Raw genomic sequence first — 16,793 nt, forward strand, 5'->3', positions numbered from 1 at the left:
ATCTCCTACACTGGCCGTACACCACTGGTGATCGTCGAGGGGACACTGAATAGTGCACGGTACATCCAAACCGTCATCGAACCCATCGTTCTACCATTCCTAGACCGGCAAGGGAACTTGCTGTTCCAACAGGACAATGCACGTCCGCATGTATCCCGTGCCACCCAACGTGCTCTAGAAGGTGTAAGTCAACTACCCTGGCCAGCAAGATCTCCGGATCTGTCCCCCATTGAGCATGTTTGGGACTGGATGAAGCGTCGTCTCACGCGGTCTGCACGTCCAGCACGAACGCTGGTCCAACTGAGGCGCCAGGTAGAAATGGCATGGCAAGCCGTTCCACAGGACTACATCCAGCATCTCTACGATCGTCTCCATGGGAGAATAGCAGCCTGCATTGCTGCGAAAGGTGGATATACACTGTACTAGTGCCGACATTGTGCATGCTCTGTTGCCTGTGTCTATGTGCCTGTGGTTCTGTCAGTGTGATCATGTGATGTATCTGACCCCCAGGAATGTGTCAATAAAGTTTCCCCTTCCTGGGACAATGAATTCACGGTGCTCTTATTTCAATTTCCAGGAGTGTATTATGTACCCTTCCCCTCTAAAAGTCCTAGAGGTTTGTAAAGGGAATTTCGGAACACTTTGTGTAATTTCAAAAATCAAAGTCATCAATTTGAGGACGAGTGAGCCAGTTCTTAAATGAATTTTTGGAACTAAGTAACACAAACATAGTTGCAGAGCGCATGGATGATTCTTGCAAAATTTGCAGAAGCGGAGGTCCCTCCCTTCCCTTTCGTTCCCTCCTTGACCGCGGCACGCGGTAGGATGACATGATTCTTGGAATGACTTTTGGAGGCTCCTGCCAGCGAAGTAGACATGTGCAGTTATCTCAATCGTAATATGACACCAGATGTGTCACCCGGCATTCAGTTATCTTGTCTGCTCCTGGGATTAACCCCCTTATCAGTTCCTGAAATTTAGATCATTATCTTGGCCAGGCTCCGCAAGTCCCCACTACTATTACGAACTGTGTGTGCTCGTGTTGTGGAATATATAAGTCTGAAAATGCGAATTATACAAGGCAGCCGGCCGCGGTGGTCTAGCGGTTCTAGGCGCGCAGTCCTGAACCGCGCGACTGCTACGGTCGCAGGTTCGAATCCTGCCTCGGGCATGGATGTGTGTGATGTCCTTAGGTTGGTTAGGTTTAAGTAGTTCTACGTTCTAGGGGACTGATGACCACAGATGTTAAGTCCCATAGTGCTCAGAGCCATTTGGACAATTTTTTTATACAAGGCTCTCGTCCCTTGTCACCTTCCTTGGAAGCGACATTGTTTAAAAATCGATCGCGCTATACAGTTCTGAAAAAATGTAGTAAGTATTGTGATGTACGTACCACTACGCGCCGCATCAACACACGTAACACTAGAAAGTCGCACGGCGCTTCGGCTTTTTCATCAGAAGCCGTGGATCCGTCACGAGACAGAGCGGCGGTGAGGAAATTGCCCTTGAGCTCCATTTTCCTGTTTCCTTTTTTCATTCGCAATTTGGCGTCCGAGGCTGCTGTTGATCAAAGCGGCGGAGTTTCCTCGGCGTCAGGCGCGGCTGGGAGCCTGCCAGCTGTGAGTGGGACGACGCGCGCGGCCCCCGCTGCAACTGCTCGGGGCCCCACAGCTGTGTGCGAGCTGCGTGCTTCAAGCTGTATTAGCCGACCACATATTATTGCACCTGAGGGCGAGGGCGCATCGGTCGGCTTACTGTTAGTTTGTGTCGCGGTATTTAACGAGGACACACTGAACCACTCGACCTCATTCGCAGTGCGATGCGCTTTCCTTAATCACCAGTGTTAGGTATGTACAAATTTTTAAAATCAACGATAAATATCGTATCGATATTTATGAAAGACATCGACATTATAGGAAAAAACCTATAAATATTTTGAAACATCTATATTTGTGGCCCATCCGTACGCGGGAGAAGTCTCTGGAGTGAAACACTTCTGATATGCGTTGTGCGCATGGAATATTGTACCTACTGTAGTATGCTGCCAACTCGTCTAATATAGGGTGCCTAGGAAGCTGTTTGCTCCGATTGCTAGACAACAAGCAAATAGTATTAATGGAGTTCATTGTTCAAAAAAATGTGTGAGAAATCTTATGGGACTTAACTGCTAAGGTCATCAGTCCCTAAGCTTACACACTACTTAACCTAAATTATCCTAAGGACAAACACACACACACCCATGCAGGAGGGAGGACTCGAACCTCCGCCGGGACCAGCCGCACAGTCCATGACTGCAGCGCCTAAGACCGCTCGGCTAATACCGCACGGCAATGGTGTTTATTACAGCAAGTTAAATTGACAGTACTTAACTTTGTGTATTCACCAGTGCGTCGCGCCGGCCGCGGTGGTCTCGCGGTTCTAGGCGCGCAGTCCGGAACCGTGCGACTGCTACGGTCGCAGGTTCGAATCCTGCCTCGGGCATGGATGTGTGTGATGTCCTTAGGTTAGTTAGGTTTAAGTAGTTCTAAGTTCTAGGGGACTAATGACCACTGCAGTTGAGTCCCATAGTGCTCAGAGCCATTTGAACCAGTGCGTCGCAAGCAAATGGCGGCATGCAAATAATCAATGTCCTTTGGTATGTACAAATTCAATGCAAGCTAAACACAACACTTCACAAGTCACTGCTATAGCGTTTGTATGACGGCTTTTCGTCCACTCCGGCCGCGTCTGCGCGGCGTGGCGGTTGTATTTTCTTCGTGTAAGTGCCGCTCCTGTCTGGGTGTCGTCCTAGTCGGCGTACAATTGGCTGACGTCGTCTAATAGTCCTCTCTGCTGTAACGTTCCAGGCTTACGTGCCGGCGTTTGATGTTACGCCGGAACACTTACCATAAATATTTCAGACAAAAAGAGTCCATTTTTCATTAAATACCAGTGCAGTAATGTGTGCGACTTCTGTGCCGAGTATATGTTATTTTTACAGTGCGTCCATCTTTTCTTGACCCACGCGCTCAGGGAATAACAAGAGCCCACATTCTGGCTCGTAGTTGGGAGTAGGGAGTGGTAATTTCCACCTTTCTCATACAATTTCATTTTGCATCTCGTGCCTCGTACCAATAATTTGCAATGGTAGAAATGACACACGAAAGTAACAAACTTTCAGGAATATGCTTTACAGATACATTAATGTTGAGATCTGTTGCTCATTTTTGGTACTGAATGTGAAATTAAATTAAGCCCGTTATAAGACTTTTGCTGATAGATTGCAACGATTGATGATAGCGGGCATGGGCAAGAAATCTGCCAATAAGAACATAGTCAAGGAAAGACAGACAGTAAAAAATATCACTTTCGATACACTGCGCTTGATATCTAAATCGATACATCGATAATTTAGATGCGCCAGTATACGTCGATATTATTAAGAAAAAGCATCGATATTTTGATATATATTAACATTTTTTGCACGTTCCTAACCAGTATACTTGTTTACTGTAACGTCACCACCTCGTATTTCTGATAATAGCCACGGGAGGTAAAGTGCATTAATATCGTGGCCGTGTACAACCAGGCCCCACCACACGACGTCGTTGTCGTCGTTGTCGTCGTCGTCGTCGTCGTCGTCATCTTTAGTTTGATGCAGCTCTTCTCGGTAGTCTCTCCTGTACGTCCCTCGTCACCTCTGCGTAACAACGTCCATTTGCACCTGCTTGCTGCATTCAATCGTTGTCTCCCTCTACAGTTTGTATCTTCCACACTTTCTGCCATTACGAAACTGACTACTGCTTGCTGCCTCAGCAGTTCCGTGTTTTAGTTGTGCAATAAATATCGTTTGTTGCCCAGTTCGATACTGTACCTCCTCTTTAGTTATTCCATCTGTCTACCTAATCTCCAGCATTCTTTTATACCACTACATTTTAAAGTCTCTCTTTTCTTCTTGTTTGATCTGTTTGTCGTCCTCGTTTCAGCGCGGTACAATGCTACACTCAAAGAGAAAACTACCCGCAAAAAAATTTCCTGGCACATTAATAGCCCATGTTAAAAAAAATTTTCTTTTTTCGGAAATTGTTTTCATTCATTTTATATCCTTTCTATTGTTGCCGTCATCTGTTATTTTGCTGCCAAAATAGTTAAATTCATATACAAATTTAGGTATCTCATTTCCTAATATAATTCCCTCAGCATCGCCTGATTTAATTCCGCTACATTCTATTACCTTTGTTATACTTCTGTTGATATTCATCTTGTTACCTCGTTTCAAGACAGTTTCTATCCACTTCGACTGATGTTCCAAGCCCTTCGCAGTTTGACAGAATACACAGTCATCGGCAAACCTCAGAATTTTCATTCCTTCTCTCTGAATCTTTATCCCATTTCCAAACTTCCCGTAGGTTTCCTTTTGTCGCGCTCAGTTTACAGATTAACTATCAGCGATAGACTACCATCGTGTCCCACTCCCTTCTTCACTATTGCTTCCCTTCCATGCACTACAACTCTTGTAACTAATGTCTGGTTCCTGTACAAATCAACTTCTCTGTATTTTATCCCTGCGATCACACATTATACACGATGTGTCTGTGGTTCTTCCTACATTCCTCCGCCCCTTTTAACTAGTAACACTGCTGTTCCTGGTGGTGTTCTGCGCTCATTTGTTGACGAGGTATCACAACTAGAGTCCGCATGGGAAAATATTGACCTTACCCATATCTTCCATAAAGTTACGAAAATGGCGGACGTACTTCACTCATTGGTACCCATAGTGCATAAAATGCGCGCCATAATAGGAACTGTGGTTATTTTTATGATATTACATGCATTGTCTTCGACAACTCACACTGAGACTGTCATTTTCCAACCGAAACTAGACCTCGGCTTAGCCTACAGAGTAAACTGCCGCAACAACTTACATTTCCAGAATGAGATTTTCACTCTGCAGCGGAGTGTGCGCTGATATGAAACTTCCTGGCAGATTAAAACTGTGTGCCCGACCGAGACTCGAACTCGGGACCTTTGCCTTTCGCGGGCAAGAGCTCTACCAACTGAGCTACCGAAGCACGACTCACGCCCGGCACTCACAGCTTTACTTCTGCCAGTACCTCGTCTCCTACCTTCCAAACTTTACAGAAGCTCTCAGAAGCTTACAGCAGTTTCATATCAGCGCTGCTCCGCTGCCGAGTGAAAATCTCATTCTGGAAACATCCCCCAGGCTGTGGCTAAGCCATGTCTCCGCAATATCCTTTCTTTCAGGAGTGCTAGTTCTGCAAGGTTCGCAGGAGAGCTTCTGTAAAGTTTGGAAGGTAGGAGACGAGGTACTGGCAGAAGTAAAGCTGTGAGTGCCGGGCGTGAGCCGTGCTTCGGTAGCTCAGTTGGTAGAGCTCTTGCCCGCGAAAGGCAAAGGTCCCGAGTTCGAGTCTCGGTCGGGCACACAGTTTTAATCTGCCAGGAAGTTTCAACTTACATTTCAATTACTGTGTACTAAGATACGAGGGTGGTTTGATAAATTTGGTAAAAAAGCAAAAAAAGTGTTTTACAAGCAGTTCACATTACTTCTCGACATAGTCTCCTTTGGGGGTTATACACTTGGTCCAGCGATCCTCCAGCTTTTTCATCCCATCGGTAAAATTGTTATGTCAGACTGTGCTAAATACTTGTTGCCTGTAGCTATCATTTCTCCCCAGCAAGCCAAAGTTTCAAGTTACGGAACAGGAAGAATTCACGTTGGGATACGTCTGGTGAATAGGGTGGATGAGGAACCAGTTCATAGCCCAATTCTTGCGCTTTTGCCATAGTTATCGTTAGTGGTGTACCATCCTGGTGAAAGGGCACTTTTTTGCCTGTCAACCTCGGTCTTTTTCAGCCAACGGAAGTTTCAAGCGATCCAACAATGATGCATAATAGGGACCAGTTATGATTCCGCTTTTTTCCAAGTAATTTTTTAGGATCATTCCCAGGGAATCCAATAAAACAGTTGCCATCACCTTACCAGCTGACAAAATGGTCTTTGTCTTCTTCAGTGCACTTTCACCAGCCGTTGCCCATTGTTTTGAATGCCGTTCTGACTCTGGTGTGTACTGATGGGTCACTAATTGACGCAAAAACCATTGCAGTTAAACATCGCCAGACGCCGTTTTGAGATGTTGTGTCCGATGCGCTTTTGGTCGACTGTGAACAATTGCGGCACGCACCTCGCACGCAGTTTCTTCATAGCCAATTCTCTGTGTAGGATATTATGCATTCCCTCAGTTGACTTGCCTACAGTCCCTCGAATTGTTATTCAGTGATCGTTTGTCAGTAGTTTTCTTTCTGGTAACGTCAGTTGGACGGCCGGAACGCGATTCGTCTTTGGTGCTTGTCCGCCACGTTTAAATTCATTAATCCAAAAGTAAATGGTATTCAATGATGGCGCAGAGTCTGCCGGAACTTCATGGAGATCTGTTTTTATTTGTGCAGCAGTCAAACGCTCCCCCCCCCCCCCCCCCCCCCCCATGAACCATGGACCTTGCCGTTGGTGGGGAGGATTGCGTGCCTCATCGATACAGATAGCCGTACCGTAGGTACAACCACAACGGAGGGGTATCTGTTGAGAGGCCAGACAAACGTGTGGTTCCTGAAGAGGGGCAGCAGCCTTTTCAGTAGTTGCAAGGGCAACAGTCTGGATGATTGACTGATCTGGCCTTGTAACAATAACCAAAACGGCCTTGCTGTGCTGGTACTGCGAACGGCTGAAAGCAAGGGGAAACTACGGCCGTAATTTTTCCCGAGGGCATGCAGCTTTACTGTATGATTAAATGATGATGGCGTCCTCTTGGGTAAAATATTCCGGAGGTAAAATAGTCCCCCATTCGGATCTCCGGGCGGGGACTACTCAAGAGGATGTCGTTATCAGGAGAAAGAAAACTGGCGTTCTACGGATCGGAGCGTGGAATGTCAGGTCCCTTAATCGGGCAGGTAGGTTAGAAAATTTGAAAAGTGAAGTGGATAGGTTAAAGTTAGATATAGTGGGAATTAGTGAAGTTCGGTGGCAGGAGGAACAAGACTTCTGGTCAGGTGACTACAGGGCTATAAACACAAAGTCAAATAGGGGTAATGCAGGAGTAGGTTTAATAATGAATAGGAAAATAGGAACGCGGGTAAGCTACTACAAACAGCTTAGTGAACGCATTATTGTGGCCAAGATAGATACGAAGCCCACACCTACTACAGTAGTACAAGTTTATATGCCAACTAGCTCTGCAGATGACGAAGAAATTGAAGAAATGTATGATGAAGTAAAAGAAATTATTCAGATAGTGAAGGGAGACGAAAATTTAATAGTTATGGGTGACTGGAATTCGAGTGTAGGAAAAGGGAGAGAAGGAAACGTAGTAGGTGAATATGGATTGGGGCTAAGAAATGAAAGAGGAAGCCGCCTGGTAGAATTTTGCACAGAGCACAATTTAATCATAGCTAACACTTGGTTTAAGAATCATGATAGAAGGTTGTATACCTGGAAGAACCCTGGAGATACTAAAAGGTATCAGATTGATTATATAATGGTAAGACAGAGATTTAGGAACCAGGTTTTAAATTGTAAGACATTTCCAGGGGCAGATGTGGACTCTGACCACAATCTATTGGTTATGACCTGTAGATTAAAACTGAAGAAACTGCAAAAAGGTGGGAATTTAAGGAGATGGGACCTGGATAAACTGAAAGAACCAGAGGTTGTAGAGAGTTTCAGGGAGAGCATAAGGGAACAATTGACAGGAATGGGGGAAAGAAATACAGTAGAAGAAGAATGGGTAGCTTTGAGGGATGAAGTAGTGAAGGCAGCAGAGGATCAAGTAGGTAAAAAGACGAGGGCTAGTAGAAATCCTTGGGTAACAGAAGAAATATTGAATTTAATTGATGAAAGGAGAAAATATAAAAATGCAGTAAATGAAGCAGGCAAAAAGGAATACAAACGTCTCAAAAATGAGATCGACAGGAAGTGCAAAATGGCTAAGCAGGGATGGCTAGAGGACAAATGTAAGGATGTAGAGGCTTATCTTACTAGGGGTAAGATAGATACTGCCTACAGGAAAATTAAAGAGACCTTTGGAGATAAGAGAACCACTTGTATGAACATCAAGAGCTCAGATGGAAACCCAGTTCTAAGCAAAGAAGAGAAAGCAGAAAGGTGGAAGGAGTATATAGAGGGTCTATACAAGGGCGATGTACTTGAGGACAATATTATGGAAATGGAAGAGGATGTAGATGAAGATGAAATGGGAGATACGATACTGCGTGAAGAGTTTGACAGAGCACTGAAAGACCTGAGTCGAAACAAGGCCCCGGGAGTAGACAACATTCCATTAGAACTACTGATGGCCTTGGGAGAGCCAGTCATGACAAAACTCTACCATCTGGTGAGCAAGATGTATGAAACAGGCGAAATACCCTCAGACTTAAAGAAGAATATAATAATTCCAATCCCAAAGAAAGCAGGTGTTGACAGATGTGAGAATTATCGAACAATCAGTTTAATAAGCCACAGCTGCAAAATACTAACACGAATTCTTTACAGACGAATGGAAAAACTAGTAGAAGCCGACCTCGGGGAAGATCAGTTTGGATTCCGTAGAAATACTGGGACACGTGAGGCAATACTGACCTTACGACTTATCTTAGAAGAAAGATTAAGGAAAGGCAAACCTACGTTTCTAGCATTTGTAGACTTAGAGAAAGCTTTTGACAATGTTGACTGGAATACTCTCTTTCAAATTCTAAAGGTGGCGGGGGTAAAATACAGGGAGCGAAAGGCTATTTACAATTTGTACAGAAACCAGATGGCAGTTATAAGAGTCGAGGGACATGAAAGGGAAGCAGTGGTTGGGAAGGGAGTAAGACAGGGTTGTAGCCTCTCCCCGATGTTATTCAATCTGTATATTGAGCAAGCAGTAAAGGAAACAAAAGAAAAATTCGGAGTAGGTATTAAAATCCATGGAGAAGAAATAAAAACTTTGAGGTTCGCCGATGACATTGTAATTCTGTCAGAGACAGCAAAGGACTTGGAAGAGCAGTTGAATGGAATGGATGGTGTCTTGAAGGGAGGATATAAGATGAACATCAACAAAAGCAAAACGAGGATAATGGAATGTAGTCAAATTAAGTCGGGTGATGTTGAGGGTATTAGATTAGGAAATGAGACACTTAAAGTAGTAAAGGAGTTTTGCTATTTGGGGAGCAAAATAACTGATGATGGTCGAAGTAGAGAGGATATAAAATGTAGACTGGCAATGGCAAGGAAAGCGTTTCTGAAGAAGAGAAATTTGTTAACATCGAGTATAGATTTAAGTGTCAGGAAGTCTTTTCTGAAAGTATTTGTATGGAGTGTAGCCATGTATGGAAGTGAAACATGGACGATAAATAGTTTGGACAAGAAGAGAATAGAAGCTTTCGAAATGTGGTGCTACAGAAGAATGCTGAAGATTAGATGGGTAGATCACATAACTAATGAGGAGGTACTGAACAGGATTGGGGAGAAGAGGAGTTTGTGGCACAACTTGACCAGAAGAAGGGATCGGTTGGTAGGACATGTTCTGAGGCATCAAGGGATCACCAATTTAGTATTGGAGGGCAGCGTGGAGGGTAAAAATCGTAGGGGGAGACCAAGAGATGCATACACTAAGCAGATTCAGAAGGATGTAGGTTGCAGTAGGTACTGGGAGATGAAGAAGCTTGCACAGGATAGAGTAGCATGGAGAGCTGCATCAAACCAGTCTCAGGACTGAAGACCACAACAACAACAACAGTCAAACGCTTCAAATTAAATTGTTTAATAACAGTTTGAAACACGGTTTTCTCCATTCTCAATCGCAGTCCACACACTGACAAATTCAGATGGCTGTCAACAAGGAACTGTAGGGTGTACATTGTTGAATTTCTTTATACGATCCTCGGAATAATCAAACTTACCAATCGTGAAGGCGCAAAAAAAATGTTACATTCTTTCAGGAAATTTAGCAAACATATCAAACCCCCTCGCAGAGTAAAAATATATATTCATATTCTTCTGTTTCATCTCCGTTTGCGCGCGTACAACGTCACACCCCACATCATCATTTGGTGACCGTTCACACAAGACGTCCGGCATGGGCAGATTTAATCGACCCGTCGTAAGGTATTAGTTTAATTGTGAATTGCCGAATGCAACATATGTCACAAGAGTAACTATAATTCTTGTTATGGCACGTATTTTACACACATTGGGGAGGTTTGCGTCCGTAACTGTGATGATTTCATAGATCGAACAGACAAGAGGTATTGGTATGTACACTATGTGATCAAAAGTATCCGGACACCTGGCTGAAAATGACTTACAAATCCGTGGCGCCCTCCATCGGCAATGCTGGAATTCAATATGGTGTTGGCCCACCCTTAGCCTTGATGACAGCTTCCACTCTCGCAGGCATACTTTCGATCAGGTGTTGGAAGATTTCTTGGCGAATGGCAGCCCATTCTTCACAGAGTGCTGCACTGAGGAGAGGTATCGATGTCGATCGGTGAGGCCTGGCACGAAGTCGGCGTTCCAAAACGTCCCAAAGGTGCTTGCTCTGTAGGATTCAGGTCGGGACTCTGTGCAGGCTAGTCCATTACAGAGATGTTATTGTCGTGTAACGACTCCACCACAGGCCGTGCATTACGAACAGCTGCTAGATCGTGTTGAAAGATGCACTCGCCATCCTCGAATTTCTCTTCTACAGTGGGAAGCAAGAAGGTGATTAAAATATCAATGTAGGCCTGTGCTGTAATAGTGTCACGCAAAACAACAATGGGTGCAAGCTCCCTCCATGAAAAACACGACCACACCGTAACACCACCGCCACCGAATTTTACTGTTGGCACTAAACACTCTGGCAGATGACATTCACCGGGCATTCGCCATACCCACACCCCGCCAGCAGATAGCCACATTGTGTACCGTGATTCATCACTCCACACAACATTTTTCTTCTGTTAAATCGTTCAATGCTTACGCTCCTAACACCAAGCTAGGCGTCGTTTGTCAGTTACCGGCGTGTTGTGTGGCTTATGAGCAGGCGCTCAACCGTGAGATCCAAGTCCAAGTTTTCTCACCGCCTGCCTAACTGTCATAGTCCTTGCAGTGGATCCTGATGCAGTTTGGAATTCCTGTGTGATGGTCTGGATAGATGTCTGCCTATTACACATTACGACCCTCTTCAACTGTCGGCGTTATCTGTCAGTCAACAGACGAGGTCGGCCTGTGCACTTTCGTGCTGTACGTGTCCCTTCACGATTCCACTTCACTATCACACCGGAAACAGTGGACCTAGGGATGTTTTGGAGTGGAGATGCTCCACATACAGACGTGTGACACAAGTGACACCCAATCACCTGACCACATTCGAAGTCCGTGAGTTCCGCGGAGCGCCCCGTTCCGCCCTTTCACGATCTCTAATGACTGCTGAGGTCGCTAATATGGAGTACCTGGCAGTAGGTGGCAGCATAATGCAACTAATATGAAAAACGTATGTTTTTGGGGGTGTCCGGGTACTTTTGATCACATAGTGTATAATATTTCTTTTGGGCTTAACACGATTTAAATGTAACACAATACAATAAAGAGGAAACTCACTACTTTTAAAAGCTCTCCCCCTACTTATGTCTACAAGGTCGTAGTTAGTTATACATTGTGTTTTATTCGTCTTTCTGGAAATTTAACATTTAGTGTAACTTTGCTAGGAAAAACGGATTGTTGATGCATAACGTTCGTGCAATATGTTCAAAAATTGCAAGAAGTATGGAAGACCACAAACAGCTAAAAATATTGCAATTCGAGACAGTGGTCCGCTGGTCACAGTTTACCTATTTTTTTCTGGGCCGTTAGAGATTTCGCTGACAAATGCCGTCGAAGATCCTGCGTAGAGCTGTCCCTCCGTCCCTTTATCCTTGGTAGTAAGGTAGTGTGTGTATTTACTCCTTACTCGCACGATGCTGATCAGTCAGTCACACGTTTTAGTATTCCGTTTTGCGGATCGGCAAACAAGTATGCCTTTGTAAATACAGGATCAACATAGTGACGAAGCTCTAGTCTCTCACGACTGCGCTCTTCTACAGCAACTGTCCAGCGGAAATGATGAGAATGCGCTGGTATCAGTTAATTGTAGCCCCTGCGCGAATTGTCACCAAATTATTGTCGTTTTGGATACCTTGGGATGCTAAAAAGTTTATAACGAACAAATAAGTGGGACAATTAATTCAGAAGTAATCAAATTTTATAGGGGTAGTAGTTCTAAACCACTGACTTTCTGAGAAAAACGTGTTAAGTAGCAGTGTAAATTTAGTATATTTGATTTACTTTTATTTACATTTATAGCAGAGCTCTAATTCTGCAGGAAATGTAGAGGAAAATTTGAACCTACAACAAATCCCCTACCAATGCCAAAATTCGAGCGTATCTGTTCAAACCCTCACAGACTGATTATTTCGAAATTCCGATCGTGCAGAAGATTGAAATACGTAGAAATATGTTGAGAACATAATTTTCCTCTGCTGTAATTTACGTACAGGAACAGATCGAAATTATGGAGAGTAAAAATGTTATTTGAATTGAAGGTAGAGGGGAAGAAAGTAAAGGGAAGGAAACTGATGATATCAGCTACATCGGGGCTTCATGCGGAATCGGTGGCGATGAGTGAAAGTACGTGCCGGGTGAGGACTCGAACCAGGGATCTCCTGCTTACTAGGCCGTTGCTTTAACCACTGGCGCAGTGGACACAGTGGACACAGTGCTTATCGCAAGCGCGAACTATCTCAGCACACTCCCCAGCCGACCCACATTCTCCTGTAGCACCACATGCCCTCTATCCCCGCAAATTTCAGATTCCCGCAGGAGGTGGAACGGTATTGTGCATCCGTACCGAAGGTTGTAGATTCATTACCCATCGAGGCGAATCCTGTGAATGCACGGTGTCTGTTCTTTCGGGCATGTACGAAAGAACACATCCCACGCGTTCATAGAATAAGTATTTATTGAGCCAGGGAGTACACGTGGCAAAGCGGTTCCTATCAAAAAGCAGTTTAATGTTTTTTTTTTTAAGTTTTATAGCAATGTGAGGGGCAGGATACTCATATAAATGAAAGTCATTAAGTATCTAGCACTTAAGTTTGTCATTAAAAGTAATGAAGGGATATTTTTTGTGTTGTTGTTCCTACGTGGTTGTTACAGGAAAGGTTGTAGTAATACGAACAAAAGCGTACTACAGCAGAAGTGGTTCTTAAAATATTACTGTTGCGCAGGCAGAGAGAGAGAGAGAGAGAGAGAGAGAGAGCAGTTAAAACGCTCAGTTACGCGTACGTATTTGACGTGATAAACAAGAGAATCTGCTCGCTGCTCGCGCGCCTACCCCCCCCCCCCCCACACACACACCATTGTTTTAAATGCGTTCCATATCACGAGCGATGTACACAGATAAGGCTGACTTGTACAGACAGAGCGAGAAGTCGGTTAGAGTTAATCTGTGTTTTGTGAGCCGGCGTTGCATGGACGAGGAGAGAGGCGTTGCCCTAGGCGTCGGCCTTGCTGGGGGCGGGCGTTTTATTGTGGGTCACTGGCACAAGGTAGCTAGCTGCCGCGTTTGGCCTTGGCCGCAGCCGCATTACCAAATTACGGGCCACGGCGTTATGACGCCACAGGCACACGGGCCCTCTACCATTTCTTACTGCCTTGTCTCCAGAGGGCTTCTGTACTCCGTAGTATATTATCGAATCACTGTATTAAGATCTAATTTACTAATCACGTTCCCTTGGTGTTATTGTAGCATGATAACAAACCATTATTACAATAACACCAACGAAACGTAATCAACAAGTAAATAGACAGTGACAGAACCACCGACACAGCATGGATGTCAAAACCATCAGACGTATGTAAAAACGTCTAATAATGAATTCCATTTAAAAATTACCTATAGAATTAGAAATAATGCACCAGAATTCACTTACAGATAACCTGATGACGGCAATTCAGTCGAAATGGCCCTGCTAAACAATAAAAATGGTTCAAGTGGCTCTGAGCACTATGGGACTTAACTTCTGAGGTCATCAGTCCCCTAGAACTTAGAACTACTTAAACCTAACTAACCTAAGGACATCATACACATCCATGCCCGAGGCAGGATTCGAACCTGCGACCGTAGTGGTCGCGCGGTTCCAGACTGAAGCGCCCAGAACCGCTCGGCCACCCCGGCCGGCATAGAATAAAAGCAATCAAACTTATCAGCGCATTTAGAATTAAAATTATACACAGTATTAACGTTTCCTAAATCAGCTGTCAGCAGCACTTGCCGTATGAAGTACATCACGAGTCGTTATGCACTGGCTGTAACATAACAGTGATGGTTTACATGATAAAGTACTGTACAAGTTACTTTTCTTCATGGCGTTGCACAGTGCATTTCGAGAACTTCAAGTAATTCCCATTTTCGTCTACTGCGGGGATTCACGTGCAGTTTTTCAAAACACATCGTTTATGACAGGTGAAAATAAGTTATTAGTACCTAGTCAGACAATGAAAGTAACATAAAAATACGAAAATGGAATGTGTTCAAAATGATTGCACAGGTACATTCATTCCCACAGAAATCGAGAATGGGTTTCACTTCTCGGTTGTCCTACGCCTGAAAAGAATGTAACTGGTGTAATACTTTATTTAAATCATTATTAATTATATATATATAATTAATAATGATTTAAGTAACAAATAATTGCCCGCATCTCGTGGTCGTGCGGTAGCGTTCTCGCTTCCCACGCACGGGTTCCCGGGTTCGATTCCCGGCGGGGTCAGGGATTTTCTCTGCCTCGTGATGGCTGGGTGTTGTGTGATGTCCTTAGGTTAGTTAGGTTTAAGTAGTTCTAAGTTCTAGGGGACTGATGACCATAGCTGTTAAGTCCCATGGTGCTCAGAGCCATTTTTGAACAAATAATTATATATAATTAATAATGGTTTAAATAACAAAATATGTAGTATATACGCAGACCGAAGCAACGAATGCAAGGCCGGGATTCGAACCAATGTCTCCTGCTCACTTGGCAGACGCACTAATTAATAAGCCATCCTGTCACAGTTGCTGTGCACAGCTGCACGGAATACCCTAGCACGCCTTTCCCCTCAATAAAAATTCCTGTTCAGGCCTCAGCTCTCTTCATCATTATTAATTCGCTGTAGGAGATAACTACTGCAGATTCTCCAAAAACATCGTTTATGGGGGAAAAGGACATTTTCTCATCGATATAGTGACTGGCTTTTTAATGGTACACTTGATATTTTCTCTGGCTGTGCTCAGTCTCTGCCATTTGTCAGTAAGACATATACCCTGCGATGTCCGCTATCTACGACTCCTTCAGCGCCCAGTAAGAGGCGCCGGCGGGCTGTCAGATAGGCCAGGAGGTACCTGTTCGCTCGACTGCTCTGACACACCTCCAAACATACTGTGCTCATGTCGCTGTTTCGCTCACACCACACTTTCGTGACCTTGCTGTTTACTGGCTTTCAAGTCGACTACATTTTAGACTGCTGCTCTGCACATTATTGACGGAATGGCTTGATCCTGGACTGTCTACGCGATTGTGTTGGTGTGCTCAAGAATTTGACGACTCGTCGAGGACTGGAACTGTGAACTATCAAGTGATTATACTATTCCATGTTTTGTAGGTAGTAGTGAGTGTGTTGCAGTGCAGCATATGTAATAAACACAAACACAGGGAATCGATAGCCGGTGTCGGCTGTCGCTGGCCAGCGTCAGAACGATTGTCAGCAGTTACTGCTTGGGTAACCGTCTGGCACTGCTTTCAGACGTGGCGATTGATGGCCAGTGGTAGCCGATACTGGCTAACGATATAAAACATTTTCAGTGACTGCGTCAAATAAAATATTAAGTGTACCTTGTTTACCGTTTGCAATAGATGTAATTATGTCATGTATCATCCACAAGCTTCTGAAATTCATTATACGTTCTGACCTTTCAGTCAATCAGCCTTAGGACAGAAATCAGGCATTGTCTTTCATTAATAGCACTCCTATGGGACGTGCTGCTTCTTGCATGGGCTATCTGAAAGTTCAAACTTCAAAAGACGCTGGAAAATTCTGCCTTGTTTGGAAAGAGACCCTAGTAGGCTCCGACCACAAAACACAGCGTGCGTCGTACATATTCGTGGTAGGATACATCAAGCACATTAGTCAAAAAGCAAGCCATGTCCTGCAGACTGGACAAAGTCGAATTCCCCTGTATGCAAGCTGTTGCTGCCTTAACAGGCAAGAGGGCGGTCTCATGGTGCTCACACTAAGGGCCAAAATGGAACAATACACACTGTCAGCAAGTGCGTTATAGTCTAGAGAACGTGTCGATCTTGTAGCGCATTCATCCAAGTGGAACTTAGGCGTAATTGATATAATTGTGGGCTCAATCCATCAGTTGTGTACTCCATTTAGGTTAATTACTTACTCCGAGGCTGGCAAAAGTAGTGATACAAGAGAAGTAATAAAAGACCAGTAGTAGAAATGTTACACTGTGCTTGGGAGTATTTTCTTGGTGCCAGTAGTCACCGGATGCAGACTGGATATCTGTGGACTACCTCGCGCGTTTTAGGACACAGCGACACAATTACTGAACTAATCCCTGCTAGCTCGTGTGGTTGTTTCCGGTTACATTTGATGTCGGCCGGTATCATAAAAACATGACTCAGGCACGACAAGGTTCAAAAAGGGCTCTGAGGACTATGGGACTTAACATGTGAGGTCATCAGTCCCCCAGAAC

The 16,793-nt window shown here is 44.4% G+C and overlaps 1 protein-coding gene across 1 annotated transcript in view; it reads left to right on the forward strand.

The window, feature by feature from the left end:
• Nucleotides 1–1,828: 1,828 nt before the first annotated feature.
• Nucleotides 1,829–16,793, forward strand: part of LOC126251445 (cyclin-dependent kinase 14) — a 525,593-nt gene continuing 510,628 nt past the window's right edge. The window contains exon 1 of the mRNA XM_049951872.1: nucleotides 1,829–1,847. The gene's annotated coding sequence lies outside the window, so the exon portion shown is untranslated. The remainder of the gene's footprint in view (nucleotides 1,848–16,793) is intronic.

This window comes from Schistocerca nitens, chromosome 4 (assembly GCF_023898315.1).
Source record: "Schistocerca nitens isolate TAMUIC-IGC-003100 chromosome 4, iqSchNite1.1, whole genome shotgun sequence".
Classification (NCBI taxonomy): domain Eukaryota; kingdom Metazoa; phylum Arthropoda; class Insecta; order Orthoptera; family Acrididae; genus Schistocerca; species Schistocerca nitens.